The sequence below is a fragment of the Moschus berezovskii genome, chromosome 1, assembly GCF_049115385.1.
Source record: "Moschus berezovskii isolate FMDL1 chromosome 1, NW_MosBer_1.0, whole genome shotgun sequence".
Lineage (NCBI taxonomy): Eukaryota > Metazoa > Chordata > Mammalia > Artiodactyla > Moschidae > Moschus > Moschus berezovskii.
This window is the reverse complement of record NC_142460.1, coordinates 101,259,956-101,276,138: the sequence shown is the minus strand read 5'-3', so window position 1 is coordinate 101,276,138 and position 16,183 is coordinate 101,259,956. Positions and strand designations below refer to the sequence as shown.

At 40.0% G+C, this 16,183-nt stretch overlaps 1 long non-coding RNA gene across 2 annotated transcripts in view; it reads left to right on the top strand.

Annotated features, from left to right (window-relative positions):
• LOC129544579 (uncharacterized) overlaps nt 1–15,213 on the top strand; it is a 47,427-nt gene extending 32,214 nt beyond the window's left edge. Inside the window, exons 2-3 of one of the 2 annotated variants that reach the window (XR_008683484.2) lie at nt 1,801–1,876; nt 11,634–15,213. This is a non-coding gene — a long non-coding RNA (uncharacterized LOC129544579). Of the gene's footprint in view, nt 1–1,800; nt 8,566–11,633 lie in introns of those variants that run through there. The other variant, XR_016037941.1, reaches the window with a different exon arrangement.
• Nucleotides 15,214–16,183: the final 970 nt, after the last annotated feature.

Below are 16,183 nucleotides of genomic sequence, written 5' to 3'. Positions count from 1 at the left end.
CAAGAGTACTGGAGTGGCTTGCCATTGCCTTCTCTGCTATGTTCTTTCAATAGAGATTTATTCAAATACGATGCCCAAATAGAGGAGAGGCTGGGAGTGGGTGTCTCAGCCTGGGTTCATATCTGAAGTCCATTCACTATGGCTTGTAGCGTTCTCCCACCTATTATGTACGTGTGCTCTTATAAGGAACTCAAGGAAATAGTGTCAAGAGACCTACTTCATAAGTATGTTTATTATTATCTCTGCTGTTTGAGCCATACAAAATAAATGTCTGGCATTTCCAGAAATTGCTATCGATTCAGCAGCAGATTTTACAAGGCCAATCAATAGCAGTTTCCTCTGTAACCACCCCCCCTCCGGGTATATTTATTTGTGATTAAGCTTTCTGTTCCTCCTGTGCTTTCTAGTGCTTGTAATTGGTCCAGAATAAATAGATGATTTCATCTTTTTCCAGGAAAAAAAGGGGAGGGATAAAAAGAAAACTTTGCTATTAAAAATATCTCCTTTTTCTATTCAAAAATAAATCTGTGTGCATATCACTGTATGTATACGAAAGAGAGAGGATTCAAACCTGCTTATCAGAGTGAGACCCTAAACGTGTAAGTCACAGTTGGTGACCTCTTTTCCCTGCACCTAAGCCATTCTATGGAGAAGGAAATGGCAACCCACTCCAGTGTTCTTGCCTGGAGAGTCCCAGGGACGGGGGAGCCTGGTGGGCTGCCGTCTGTGGGGTCACACAGAGTCGGACACGACTGAAGTGACTTAGCAGTAGCAGCAGCAGCAAGCCATTCTATAATAGAAAATAAGGCACTCAGAAAGCCATAGACTCTTCCAGCCATGGATCCTTCTATCACGATGTCTTTGTATTGTAGAGTATCACCAACTGTGTAACAGAGGCTTGGATCAGTATAGAACTTCAAAGTTCACCAGTCTAGCCTCCTCTTCTTGTAGGTGAAAGCACAGAGGCTCAGAAAAGGAAAGTCAGGTCTAAACTCGGGTCTGTTTCTTCAGAATGTGCCCTTATGTGGAGATAGGGTCTTTATAGAGATCACCAAGTGAAAATAAGATCATTAGGGTGGTCCCTAAGCCAAAATTACTGTTATCCCTATAAAAAGGGGATATTTGGACACTGAGAGACACACACAAAGAGGCAGAACACCATATAATGATGGAGGCAGAAATCAAGAAGATGCTTCTGCAAGCCAAAGAATACCAAGGACTGCCAGCAAATCACCAGAAGCTAGGAGAGAGGCATGGAACAGATTCTCCCTCAGAGCCCTCAAAGAGAACACCTTGATCTCAGACTTCTAGCCTTCAGAACTGTGGGACAACAGATTTCTATTATCTAAGCCACTCAGTTTGCGGTACTTGGTTTTGACAGGCCGATCAAACTCATCATTCCTCTTCCTCAACAGAGATCAGCCATGAAGCCCAGAGCTATGAAGCCCAGAGCTGCAAGTCAGAAAAATATTAGAACGACACGTTAGAACTACCTAGAGGCTACTGATAACCCTACTTCAAATAAATAAAGCTTCAGGACGGAGGGCAAGGATGCTCAAACCCCCCTCTTCTCAGAGGAGACAAACTTTTTGCAACTGTGGAGAAAGTAAAAGAACTGCTAAAACTACATAAAATCAATTGTCTATGTGGGGGAGCACACAGTCATGCTCTATGAGGGGGTGAAGCTCACAGTATCTTTTTTTTCAAGGTAGAATTTAAAAGTAAAGAAAACTTAGGGAAAAATTTGTCAAAAAATAGTACTATACGTTCACAAGACCTACTTTACTTATCTCTTCCTAGGAACACAGGAAGACTGTATTTCCCACTCTCCTTAGCAGCTAGAATGGACCATGTGACTCGTTCTGACCAACAGACGGTAAGTAGAAGTGACGTAAGTAGCAGCATAGAAAAGAGTGTGTGAGTCTTTCATACTTTCCCTTCCCCTGCCATGGAGACCCCCATAGTCATCCACTGAGAGAGACACGGTGCAAAATTAACTAGAATAGATCTTTAAGTCCCTGATTGAAAGGGAGCGGCCTTGGAGAATCCTCCAACCTTCAACAAAGCTTCTGTGAGAAAGAAATCCATATTTTTGAGATTTGGGGAGAATAATCTAACCTGACACTTTGGCCTGACTCAGCTGATGATGGTCCTCACCTTTGCTGTATTTGACTAGCATATTACTCAAAAAAGAATAAGCCATTTGAAAAATATGAACTTGGAATTTCTCGCATTTCTTGTTGCTTAGTAAACTGCCAGTGGTAGAGTGACCCATGCCAAAATGTACATGTGATCCTGTCTGAAAACACAGACCCTGGGTGTCACAATAAAGGAAACTCCTTTCCAGCATCCCTGTCTTTTCCTCCAGCAGAAGTTTGGACCCTTACCGGAAAAGGGGCATTACCTACTGCACAAGGCAGCCATTCTTGGCACCACTCTGGTTGTTAGAAATGTATTCCTTAAGATAATCTATAATCTGAGTCTGTTATTTCCACCCACTGACCTCTAGAGTTCTGGAATAACAAAGAACAAGTCCATACTTCTCCCAAACTGCTTTCCCCCAGGCTGATGTTATACTGAAAGGAGATTTCTTTCCAGAAGCCTTGTTAATCAAGCTATCACTAATAAGTCAAATCCCAATAGAATGTAAGCCAAAGCACTGTCCCAATTATGTTGTTGTGTTAGGATTTTATGATATCAAAAAATACTTCAAATACATGAAATTCCACCTGGGGCCTAGCATTCTTTCAGCTACAGAAAGATTTGCATCCTAGCAATATTTGTTTTATTGCGATTTAACCTGCCCATCGTTCTGCTGAGTGCCCAAGTAGGAATGTGGGAAATAGCTTTCTATCACCATAAGCTCAGAAAAATGTCAGTGAAATGCAAGCAAATAGATTATGATTGCATCGACTGCTCTTTTCATAAGCTAATGGGCAGTCTAACCTATTCTTAACTGCTGTCCCCCATAGGGTCTTGTAAGCACATTACCAAAGAGTTTGTTGAATCTGGCAAATTGATACACTGGGCTTGTTTGACTTTCCATTTCTATGAGTGATCATTAGGTATTTTAACACTATGTGAATGTGCTTAGAACGCCTAATGGGGCATTATGTAGGTAAATAAGTGATTCACTTGGGAACTGCAGGATTAACACAGACAAAAATCCGTTTTCCTTTCTCTTACTAATGGATTCTCATCATGTTTTAAGTGGAAAATTTTAAATATGCATAGACAGTTGAGATATTTCAGTCCTGTAATTCAGGTTTGATCATCAGGACTCCTATAGGAGAGATAATACACAATTTTTTCTTAAAGGACTAAAGGAATTAAATCAACATGAAGGCTAAAAATACCACAAGAAAATGGAAACTTACTAGTAAACAATTTTTTTTTACATTTCAGATTAGAATATCTAGTGTTAGCATGGCTGGGGGAAGCACTTTTATATGGTGTTGAAGTCTCTGTTCCGTTCCGTCACTCAGTCGTGTCCGACTCTTTGCGACCCCGTGGGCTGTAGCCTACCAGGCTTCTCCATCCATGGGATTCTCCAGGCAAGAATACTGGAGTGGGTTACCTTTTCCTTCTCCAGGGGATCTTCCCGACCCAGGGATCGAACCCGGGTCTCCTGCATTGGAGGCAGACGCTTTAACCTCTGAGCCACCAGGTGTTGAAGTCTAGCCTGAAGGATTTTGAGCATGACCTCGTTAGCATGTGAAATGAGCACAATTGTGCAGTAGTTTGAACACTCCTTGGCATTGCCTTTCTTTGGGACTGGAATGAAAACTGACCTTTTCCAGTCCTGTGGCCAGTGCTGAGTTTTCCAAACTTGCTGGCATATTGAGTATAGCACTTTAACAGCATCATCTTTTAGGACTAGAAATGGCTCAACTGGAATTCCATCACCTCCATTAGCTTGCTATGACCAGTGTGTTCTCTTAGTGAAACTCTGTTAGCCTTTGCCTTGCTTCATGTATTTCGAGGCCAAACTTGTCTGTTACTTCAGATATCTCTTGACTTCATACTTTTGCATTCCAGTCCCCTATAATGAAAAGCACAGCTTTTTTGGTGTTCTAGGAGGTCTTTTAGGTCTTCATAGAATCATTCAACTTCAGCTCTCTTATGGGAACATAAATCGGGACAATCTTTCTGAAAGACAGTTTGGCAAATATATCAAAAGCCTTTAAAATGTGTTTGTCCTTTGACCCAGACACACTTCTTTCACTTCTAGGAATGTACTGTAAGGAAATAATAATTGTTATGTGCACAGATTCATTTACAAAAATGCTTACCATGTTTTTCACAATCAAAGTAATTTGAAAAAATCAAATAGCCAACAAAAAGAAATTGGCTTTTTGAAAAACATGATGTATTCATTTATACAACATTACATTGTGTAGGCCTTAAAAATGTGTTGTGCATATATGCTCAGTCATGTCCGACTCTTTGCAACCCTATGGACTGTAGCCCTCCAGGCTCCACTGTCCATGGGATTTTTCAGGCAAGAATATTGGAGCAGGTTGCCATTTTCTATTTAAGGTTATATTCCTGACCCAGGGTTCAAACCCACATCTCCTGCGTCTCCTGCATTGGCAGGCGAATTACTTTACCACTGAGCCACCTGAGAAGCTCCCTCTGTATACGGGGGCCAAACGAATCAAATCCCAGAGACAGAGTTTTTGGTGAAGCAGAAAAGGATAGATTCATTGTTTTGCCAGGCAAAAGGAGACATACCTGGCTTCTGTCTGAAGACTTAATAATAAGAAAAAATATTCATACTTCTAAGATAAAAAAGTTTCAGAACTATTTTTAGGATATCAGATTTGCAAACACTTTTTAAACAAGCATAGATTCAAAACCTCAAAATTTAACAATGCTTATCTCTGAAGGTTGGGGTTGTGGGTGCTTTTTATTTCCTTATTTATCTCTCCTGAATTTTTCTAAATACGTACAATGAACACATATTTCCAATATACTGGTGTATAAAAATATTGTAACAAAATTGAATCTTACATGTAAAACATTCTAATTTTTCAAGATGCTATGGTCACTAGGAAACCAGTCACATCTTTCCTACTCAACTAACTCTCAGTACTAAGTGAAACTTTCTTTGGCATTTCTAATTAGTATACAGCCAAACATTCTCTACTCTTTAAAACAAGTTTGAAAACCAAAGGACATTTGCCAAGATACCCAACTCAGTTTCATTTGAAATAAAGAAATATGTGGAATTTTAAAATCTGGGAATAAAATATTAGTATCATCACGCTGGGCTGGAAGAAGCACAAGCTGGAATCAAGATTGCTGGGAGAAATATCAATAACCTCAGATATGCAGATGACACTACCCTTATGGCAGAAAGTGAAGAGGAACTCAAAAGCCTCTTGATGAAAGTGAAAGAGGAGAGTGAAAAGGTTGGCTTGAAGCTCAACATTCAGAAAACAAAGATCATGGCATCTGGTCCCATCACTTCATGGGAAATAGATGGAAAAACAGTGGAAACAGTGTCAGACTTTGTTTTTTTGGGCTCCAAAATCACTGCAGATGCTGATTGCAGCCATGAAATTAAAAGACGCTTGCTCCTTGGAAGGAAAGTTATGACCAACCTTGATAGTATATTAAAAAGCAGAGACATTACTTTGCCGACCAAGGTCCGTCTAGTCAAGGCAATGGTTTTTCCCGTGGTCATGGATGGATGTGAGAGTTGGACTGTGAAGAAAGCTGATCGCCGAAGAATCGATGCTTTTGAACTGTGGTGTTGGAGAAGACTCTCGAGAGTCCCTTATACTGCAAGGAGATCCAACCAGTCCATTCTAAAGGAGATCAATCCTGGATGTTCATTGGAGGGACTGATGCTAAAGCTGAAACTCCAATACTTTGGCCACCTCATGAGACGAGTTGACTCACTGGAAAAGACTCTGATGCTGGGAAAGGTTGGGGGCGGGAGGAGAAGGGGACGACGGAGAATGAGATGGCTGGATGGCATCACCGACTCTGTGGACATGAGTTTGAGTGTACTCCGGGAGTTGGTGATGGACAGGGAGGCCTGGCGTGCTGTGATTCATGGGGTCGCGGAGAGTCGGACACGACTGAGCGACTGAACTGAACTGAACTGAACTGAACTGATCATCACTCAAGAACATTAGATGTAGAGTCAGAATACCTGGGATCAAGTTCTAACTCTGACATTAGTTGGTGACTTTTAACAAGTCTCTAATCCTTTCATGGGACTATCAGGTTGGGACTATATGGAGAGATAGAGATTTTTTAATTAAGGGATGTGAAAGATCAATATATCCAAAATATCACCAAGGCATGTGAGATACTGCGTTTGCTTTAGCCATCTCTAGACTAGGATCTGGAGAAGGAAATGGCAACCCACTCCAGTGTTCTTGCCTGGAGAATCCCAGAGACAGGGGAGCCTGGTGGGCTTCCGTCTATCGGGTCACACAGAGTCGGACACGACTGAAGTGACTTAGCAGCTGCAGCAGCAGCCTAGGATCTCAATAACTAACAACCAGTCATGGCTGGAATGATGCAAAGGAAAGAAACTGATTTTCTTTTCTTTTTCATCTTTTCATTTGTGTATAAAATAAGACATAAACTCATGCACAAAGCGCATAGATCATAAATATATAGCTTAATGAATTATTACAAAGTAAATCCCTGTGTAAACTCCACCCAAGTGAAGAAGTAGGACACAGCAGGACCCTAGAAGGCTTCTGTGTGCCCCCAGTCACACCTGCTCTCTCCCTTAGAATTGCTGCTCTCCTGACGTCATTCAGATCATTTCTTTAATCTGCTGTGTAGTTTTACTACTAAGCATGCATCTCTGAATGTTATAGTTCACTTGAGTTTATTTTTGAACTTTATATAAATAGAATCATACAGAAAAAATATTGTCATGATAAAGGATGCAAAAAAAATTGTAAAAGTGTAATGTACACAAAAATGAATGGCATTATTATCAGTGATCTTATTATATGGAGATGTTGGCATTGAATTTCAACCCTACATAGCAGGTGGCTGGTCTCACAATTTTGGCATGGAGTCATTTCCAGTCAGGTCTAGATTGCCTCATCTTTCCTGATAGTCAGAAGAAGCTCATGCTCAGGGGCCCATCAGAGCTCTGTGTTTGTGACTTCTTAAGCCACCTGGATGGAAAAGTACTCACCTGAGGCTGAAGGGGTCTGTAAATACCTGCTTTGTTCATAAATTAGCAGGCTTCCCTCTGTTGAGTGAGTTCTCTAGCTATTATCAAAGCTCTAAGGTCACATCTGGTTAATCGTTGGCTAGAAATCAATACACAGAGAGCGATGGTTTATGATAAGGGTTTATAATAAGCAAGTTCAAGTTCAAGAGAATGACTGTCTTCTTACTTTTAGATGCTGAAAAGAAGCTGCTAATCCTCTTTCCTGTTGAGGGGTGGAAAAAAGCCCACTCATGTTGCTACTTAAATCAAGAACTACTTACTGTATTTTTAATATGTCCTCTTCCTTTCTTTGGCCAATTCATCATGACCTTAGGCGCAGCTGTTCAAATGCCACCTAGAATTTTTTTTCAATCCAAAGGAAATGTATCAACTTATTCTCCGGCATCACAAGACCTCAGAGTTATAGCCACCTTTGTCCCAGTTCTGGGACATTCCCAGTGCTCTTTGATGTTAGCAGCTACCTAGTGAGCTGATGCATGGGGCTCCTAGTGCCTCAGGGTCAATGTCACTGCGGGTTCCCCAGCTGGCATTTGGCCAGTGCTTGCCATTCCTCCTGTGCAACCACCCATGCATGTGTGCATGAGCACACACGTGTGTGAATGAGGGGGTGTGTTCAAGCGTGTGTAGGCATACTATCTGCTCATTCCACAAGTAGACAGCATTGCTGTGGACTGTAGCGATAAAGGTAAGAATGCCTTTCATGTATTAAATACTGGGTGAATAAGTGAACAAATGAGGAATGCTCCACCTGGCTTTCTACCCCAACATTCCTCCTCTTGTCACAAATGGGCCTATTTGAATTCCACCTTCAGGCTCAGCATTGCACAATGTCTAGGACCAATTTAGGACTTAGTCAAGTATAATTTCAGGAGCCTTAGTTTAGAACCCCAAGAAACTCAGAATTCAGTGGCTTGGCCAATCCTTCCACAGTGATGTCAAGTCCATATTTGGGGTGCTGCCTTGTTCCTCTTCTGTAGCCCCCTGTGTTCACTCCAGTTTTAGTATCTGGTAATACTTGCTACTATCCTAGGCCCATGCTCACCGTCTCCACTATGATAAGGGACTGAATATCCCCCTCCTGAATCCCAATAGCTAGGATCCGGCTTCCTAATCTCTTAAAATGCCCAGACCCTGAACTGGCATGTGATACTGTCTCATCAACATCAGACTTCCTGCTGGAGCCTCTACCTCTCCCTGGCACTCCCTAACTCTGAACAACAGCTGCTCCACACCATACTCCCCAGAAGCTGCATCTCACTACTAGAATCCCTCACTCCACTGGCATCTGAGTCTGCTCCAGGCTTTCGAAGATGGACATCTCTAATCTCCAGTTCTACTCTTCTGATCTGCCTTGTTCATTGCCTACTGAAAGCCCTTTTAATTTAAAAATTAGAAACAATAATAACTATTGAAAGTAAGACACTATCAAAGTAAGCAAATCAGTGCAAATAAGAATATATACTATGTTCATGGCTTGGAAGACTGAGTATAGTTAAGATATTGATTCTCTATGAACTGATATATAGAATTAAATTCCAATCAACATTGTTGCAAGTTTTTTTGGTAGATACAAAGGAGTTGATTCTAAAGTTTATATAGAAAGGCAAAAGAACTAGAATAACCAAAACAAAATTGAAAAAAGAAGAAGAATATTAGAGAATTCTTCCTATCCTATCTTGATTTCAAGACCTATGATAAAGTAATCAGACAGTGTGGTTTTGGCAAAAGAAGAGTCACAGAGACCATTGGAACAGAATACAGAGTTTGTAAATAGACTCACACAAATATAGCTAGCTGAAATTTTATACAAACACAAAGGCAATTTAATTTACTAACAAAATCATGTTGGGGTCATTGAAGATCCATTTGCAAATATATGAACCATTTCAATCTAATCCTCACACATTCTAGAAAAAATTAACTTAAAATGAATTTCAGATACAAAGATAAAACATAAAACTATGACTTTTAGAAGTGAAATCAGAAAAAAATCTTCATGACCTAAGATTAGGCAAAAATTTTTTAGTTACAGCACAAAAATATAATAGATAAAAGAAAAAATGATAAACTGATCAGACATCATAAAAATTATAAACTTTGTCTCTATGAAAAATAATATTAAGAAAATGAAAAGACAAGGAAATGTTGGGAGAATATAGTTGCAAATCACACATCTGACAAAGGAATTATATCAAAACTAGATAAAAAACTGTCAAAATGCAGTCAAAATAAAACACACAGTCTGATTTTTCAAATAGGCATGAAATTTGAATAGATACTTTATCACAGGGGATCTACAGATGGCAAAAAATCACATAAGGAGATGTTCAACATCATCAGCCATTACAAAATGAAAATAAAAACCATGATGAGAGACCACTGCACAACTTAGAATGACTAAAAGAGATAAAAGAAAAAAAAAAAACACCTGACAATGACAAGTGGTGGCAAGAATGCAGAGCAACTGGTATTCTCATACATTGCTGGTGAGAAAGTATAAATGTAAAATCATCTGTAAACAGTTTGGTAGGTTTTTAGAAGGTAAAAATTGTACACAAATGTTCATAGAAGCTCCTTGCATAGTACCCCAAAGTATTATTTTTAAGAAATCAATGTTTTTTAACAGATGAATGAGCAACTCTGGTACAGCCATGCAATGAAATAATGCTCACAATAGAAAGGAACTATCAGTGCCATATCACAAAGGCATTACACTGAGTGAAGGAAGTCTATTTTTAAATTATACACTGTGTGACCCCATTTATACAACATTTTGGAAAAGGCCAAACTAAAGCAACAGAGAACACATTAGTGGTCACCAGAGATTTGCAGTTAACTTCAAAGGGCAGCACAAGGGTTTTGTTTGTTTGTTTGTTTTAAGTGATAGATTTGGCTGTCCTGATTGTTGTGGTGGTTACACAAATTCATACATAATTAAAACTCATACAACTGTAATTTATAGTATGTTGATTTAAAAACTAAAATTAAAGTCTTTGGGACTTCCTAAAGCACTGAAGAAATGATGTTTCCGAATTGTGGTGCTGGAGAAGACTCTTGAGGATCCCTTGGACAGCAAGGAGATCAAACCAGTCAATCCTAAAGGAAATCAACCCTGAATATTCATTGGAAGGACTGATGCTGAAGTTGTAGCTGAAAAGACCCTGATGCTGGGAAAAATTGAAGGCAGGAAGAGAAGAGGGCAACAGAGGATGAGATGGTTGTATGGCATCACCGACTCAATGGACATGAGTTTGAGCAAATTCTGGGAGATGGTGAAGGACAGGGAAGTCTGGCATCTGCAGTTTATGCAGTCACAAAGAGCTGGACACAACTTAGCCATTGAACAACAAAGGTATTCCCTGGTGGTCCAGTGGCTAAGACTCCATGGTCCCAATGCAGGGGGCCCAGGTTTGATCCCTGATCAAGGAGATTGATTCCACATGCAACTAAAGATTACATGAGCTGCAAGGAAAATCAAAGATCCCACATACCGCAAAAAAAAACCTGGTGCAGTCAATAAATAAATACATATATTTTTTAAAATATGTCTTAGCACACTCCACCTGAATCTTTTCCTACAGGCATATATATTAACAGAATCATTCTGTATTAGATAATACTGTATAACCCATTTTGATTTTAAATTGTTGTAAATAGCTTTCAGTGTAATGAAATATGTATCTACATATCAGTTTCAATGGTTGGGCTGTGTTCCACTGAATGGACATAACACTTATCAGGTAAGCAATTCCATGATGTTGGGAGTTTGGACTGTCTCTGATTTTTCAGTATTAGAATTGATGCTGTGATGACCATTCTTGTAGCTAAGTATTTGCTACAAATACTTAACGATACTTTAGATAAATTTTTACAAGTGGACTTGCTGAGTCAATGTATGAACTTTTCAAAGATCTTTGAGGAGCCAGTGAAGGTTCCCATTCCCCCATATGCTTCCCTGCAAACTAGCTCCCATTCTATTATACTATGTGGAGTCAAAACTTCTTCAAAGTACTTGTGTATATATTGCATTCAGCTTTGAACAACAACACAACCCACAGAGCCTAGCACACTGCCTGAGACAGAAGAGTAGCTATGTTATATTTATATTTGTTTGTTGGCAAGAATAAATGAGCAAACTAATGACCCAGCTTTCTTCTTTGGCAATGATGTTACCTGTTCAATGTCAAACAGAGTTACTTCATGCAATTATCATTAATTCAGTACTTCGAGTGTGGTCCCATTTTTTAATCTCAGAAATAAAAAAAATTGAGCACTCCTCACATATTATTTATTTATATTTTACATTACACACACCTGTCAATCTACATATTAAAGAATAATAAAACTTGATTTCTTGCTTATCTTTGGATTAGAACTAAGCATAAACGAAGTTCTAATACTTTCTTATCACTCTCCAAAGGTTGTTCTTCACATCCCTGCTGGCTGCACAAATCTGCAGATCACTGCTCTAAGAAGCCTGAATGCCATGGAGAACACAGTGATAGGGACACAGTCCTGGCCTTGGATTCACAAGCAGTCTGGGAACAAATGCCATGAGAACTCCACAGATACCAGAGTGTCTTGTGAAAGCAGAGGAGGGCGAGGTCTCTTCCTATTGGAGAAGAGCTGAGAGTCTTTAGGGTAGAGGGTGCCCTGGAGCAGGCCATGAAGCACAAGAAGAGCTTTGTGTTCCATGCCCTGAGGAAGTCCCCTCTTTTCTCATGTTCTATGTCTACCTCAGCCACCATACAGGATGGGAGGATTGGGGAGGGCTGTTGAAAAGAGGAGTCTGTACACCTGCCATGCATGGCTGTTGGTGGGTTTTTCTTGGGGTCTCTTTTGTTTCTGTTTTTTTCAGGTGTATTTTTCTACAGCCTTCAGGACACAGTGACACACATTCCTGTGACATTTCAGGACACAGTGCCAGATGCATGTGGACAGGAAGAGCCCCTGGGCAGAGACAGCTAATCTTTCATAAGCTGATGCTGCTTCATTATCTTCTTATTTTTTAATATAAGAACCACACCTTCCAGAGCAATAACAAGGACAGGTGACCTCTCAGAACCTTTCCCAGGTCACTGACTCTGAGGTGCCCAGGAATAATTTTTTAAATGCATGTGAACTCTAGGTATGTAGGACCCTTTGATTGTTCCTAAAATAGGGCTCAGACCCTGACACTACTCAGCTTAACAGCTTCAAAGAGTCTCTCCTGTCTATAGAATAAAATCTCAGGTTCTCCATGGGGACATTCAAGATGCTTCAAGTTTTGGCCCTCGCTGGGACACCTGCTTCTTTTTTCAATCTCCACCGGACACATCAAACCATATGCTCCTCCCTGAACAGGCTGGCTTTATCCCTCATGACAGCTCAGCCAATTCTTTACCCTCCTCCCACATCTAAATCCCACTCACCTTCCTGTCTCAGTCCAGACATCATCATCTCATCTGGGACGTCTCCCCACTCCCACCTGCTACCTTCCCAGGCAGAATCAAACTCATTCTCTTTGATCTATTGTCATTCATTTCTGTTGCTCTCAAACTCTTCTTCACCTACCTTGGAAGACAGTCAGCTGGGTCTGTTCCTGTCTCTTACTTAAGACTAAAAGCTGTCTGAAGGCAACGTAAAATGCTGAACTCTCTCCTTCTGCTACCCAGCATCTAACACCTATGAAAAAACAAGACTGCCAGTCCGCCTTGGTAAACTAAAGCAACTGTCACCTTATCTGGTTCCAGAGATCTGCCTCAGGCTGCAAGAAGAACAGGTTAGGCAGGATAAGGTTTCAGAGTTTTGTTTTGACCTTTTATATTTGACAATACTGTTGGACTTTCAAGTGGTGATGTCCAGGAGGTGTTTGAATATACCTGGCTGGCTCTGAGAGAAGGTAACAAGTCAGTGCCCATTCCCATGCATATGACAGTAAAAGTGATGAATATCTGTAAGCTTTCCCAGACAAGTATAAAGTGAGATGAGAACTAAAAACAGAACCTAAAGAAATGTCATTATTTTTAAAAAAGAGAGAAATGTCATTACTTTATAAGCAGGAGGGAAAATACCCCCGAAGAGCAAGATGCTATAACAAAAAAGATGCAGAGAAAATCAGAGATTTGAAAGTTTCAAAGAGGAAGGAAGTAGGACACTGGAGAATGACATGGAAGTCTGGTAAAATAAGGACTTTGGTAGTTAGAAAGTCCTTCCTGATCTTAATGAAAGCAGTTTCCATTATGATTAGTTATAAATCTATATTAAATCAGAAAGAGGACAACCCTTTCCAAAATTTGAATAAAAATGAAAGAAGAATGAGAAGGCAGCAGTTTGAGGGTATAGAGACCATGAGGTAAGTTTATTTTGTTCTCTGTTATTATGAAAGAAATGTGAGCAAGTTTAACAGCTAAAGGAAAGAAGTCAGTAGGGAAAAATATGGAAGATACAAGAGAGAGAACTGAGCAATGCATGAAAAGGTTTATACACCATGAGTTGGTTCAACATACGAAAATCAGTGCATCATATTAACAGAATAAAGAACAAACAGATTTATCACTGCAACACACACAGGATGAGTATTGAACAAAATCCAACACCATTTCCTGATTTAAAAAAAAGAAAAAAAAAAACACCACTCAACGAGCTACGAATAGAAGGAAACATTCTCAATCTGATAAGGGCATCTGTAAAAACTCACCACTAACATTATATTTACCAACCAAGACTGAAAGCTATCTCCCTATAATAAGGACCATCCACTCACCACTTGTAGTTAGTATTGCATTAGAGGTTTAGCCATGTCAATTGGCAAGAAAAAGAAGTAATAAACTCCCAGACTGAAAAGGAAGAAGTAAAACTATCTCTAGTCATAGATGACTTAATCTTGTATATGGAAAATCCTAAGTAATCTACAAAAATATTTTCAGAACTAATAACAAGTTCAGTAAAGTTGCAGGAAATAAAATCAAAATATAAAAATCAATTATATTTTATACTCTAGTAATTAAAAGTCTAAGAGTGAAATTAAGAAAACAATTCCATTTACAATAATATTAAAAGAATAAAATCCTTAGGAATAAATTTTCAAAAGAAGTATAAGACTTGTTTCTTCAGTGAAAACTAAGACACATCTTTTAAAAGGAATTAAAGAAGATTTAAGTTTTAAAATATCCCATGTTCGTGGATCAAATATTGAATTTTGAAGCGGCAACACTCTCCAAACTATAGAAAGAGTGCAAAATCCCCAGCTCTGTTTTTGGTAAACATTGGCCATGATCCTGACAATCATATGGAAATGTAAAAAAACTCAGAATAAGCAAATGATTTTGAACAATGGCAAAGTTGGACAATTCACAGGCCTCAATTTCAAAACCTACTACAAGGCTACAGTAAAGAAGATAGTGAGCACTGATGTAAACCAGACATAGAGATCCATGGAGTAAAGTTGAGGAACAGAGATAATGGGGTGGGGATGAAGATGGACTGCTAGTGGGCGGAGGGCTTCTTTATGTGAAAATGAAAATATTCTAAAATAAGATAGCTGGGATTAACACAAAACTCTATCAGGAAACTGGAAGACCCTGAATTTTATACTTTAAAAGGGGAGTTTATGTATGTGCTGCTGCTGCTAAGTCACTTCAGTTGTGTCCGACTCTGTGTGACCCCATAGACGGAAGCCCTTTATATATCTTAATAAAGTTGTTATTGGGTTTCCCGGGTGGCTCTCCTGCAACGCAGGAGATGCAGGTTCAATCCTGCGTTGGGAAGATCCCCTGGAGGAGGGCATGGCAACCCACTCCAGTGGGACTGCCTGGAGAATCTCATGGACAGAGGAGCCCACTGGGCTTTGGCCCATGGGGTCTCAAGAAACAGACACAGCTGAAGCAAATGAGTACCCATGCAAAGCTGTTTGTAAAAGGAGGGTACTAAGTGATGAAAGAAAGACCTGGAGGACGTGAGAAAGGCTGAATCTGTACATTAGGGGGCACCTAAATTTGAATGGCTCTAAGACTGAGAGAAGGAGGAAAGGGTGGGTTTGAAGGTAGGTTTGCAAGTGTCGGGGGGAAGTGGGTGGGAGGAATTGAGGTGCCTCAATTTTCTCAAAACTGGAAGTGATATTGATTTCTGAAGCAAGGACTTGAGAACTGGGTAGGGAACTTGCAGAAAAAGATGATTATAAAATTAGTTGAAGCCCCTGAAGAAAGTTAAGAGGAAGCTACCTAAGAATAAACACAAGAAGGAAGCAGGGATTTGTGAAGACTTTCTTTGCATGGCATCTGGCCCTTGTTCAGGCACAGTATGTTCTTTTCCTTTCAGCACCTCTGTGCTCTCCACCAGTGGCCTAAGAATATAGTAGGGCTGGTAAATTTTCCCAATACGCATGTCTATAGGGTCCCTCAGGGCAGCACGTGACCCATTTTCAACATCACTGGCCAAAGTGCAATGAAGTCAAGTACTGTAAATATTTGTGATTGTGAGGATTTTTTTCCTCCACAATTTGCCATGAGATAGTCCTGCAAAATATAAACATTGGCTCAGGGTGATTGATGGCAACTGAAAATTCAAACACAGGCAAAGCAGCCCAGGGTCCTCCATGATGCCAGCAATAGGGGAATAATGTCACTATTTCAAAGGTATTGGAGAGACCATCTCCTGTACGTAAGGCTGGAAGGGAGGGGCAGGACAAATTCCCCTCTGGTGCCCCTTCTAGGTCACTGCTGAACATGCAGAAAATTGCCTTCAGCCACCTTTGTTGCCGGGACTACTCCTCCATTGCTCCAGCTGATAAGATAAATAGTGTCATGTAAAGAAACACTCAAAACTGTCTTTCAACACATTTAAGGACACACCAGTGTCTCCAGGCTAAGTGGCCTCTTACATAGTGTAGTAGGTTGAATAACGGCCACACAAATACCGAGTCCTGATGCCTGGAATTTTAAAATGTTAACTTTTGGAATAAGATAGAATGCCACTTTTGGAATGTAATTA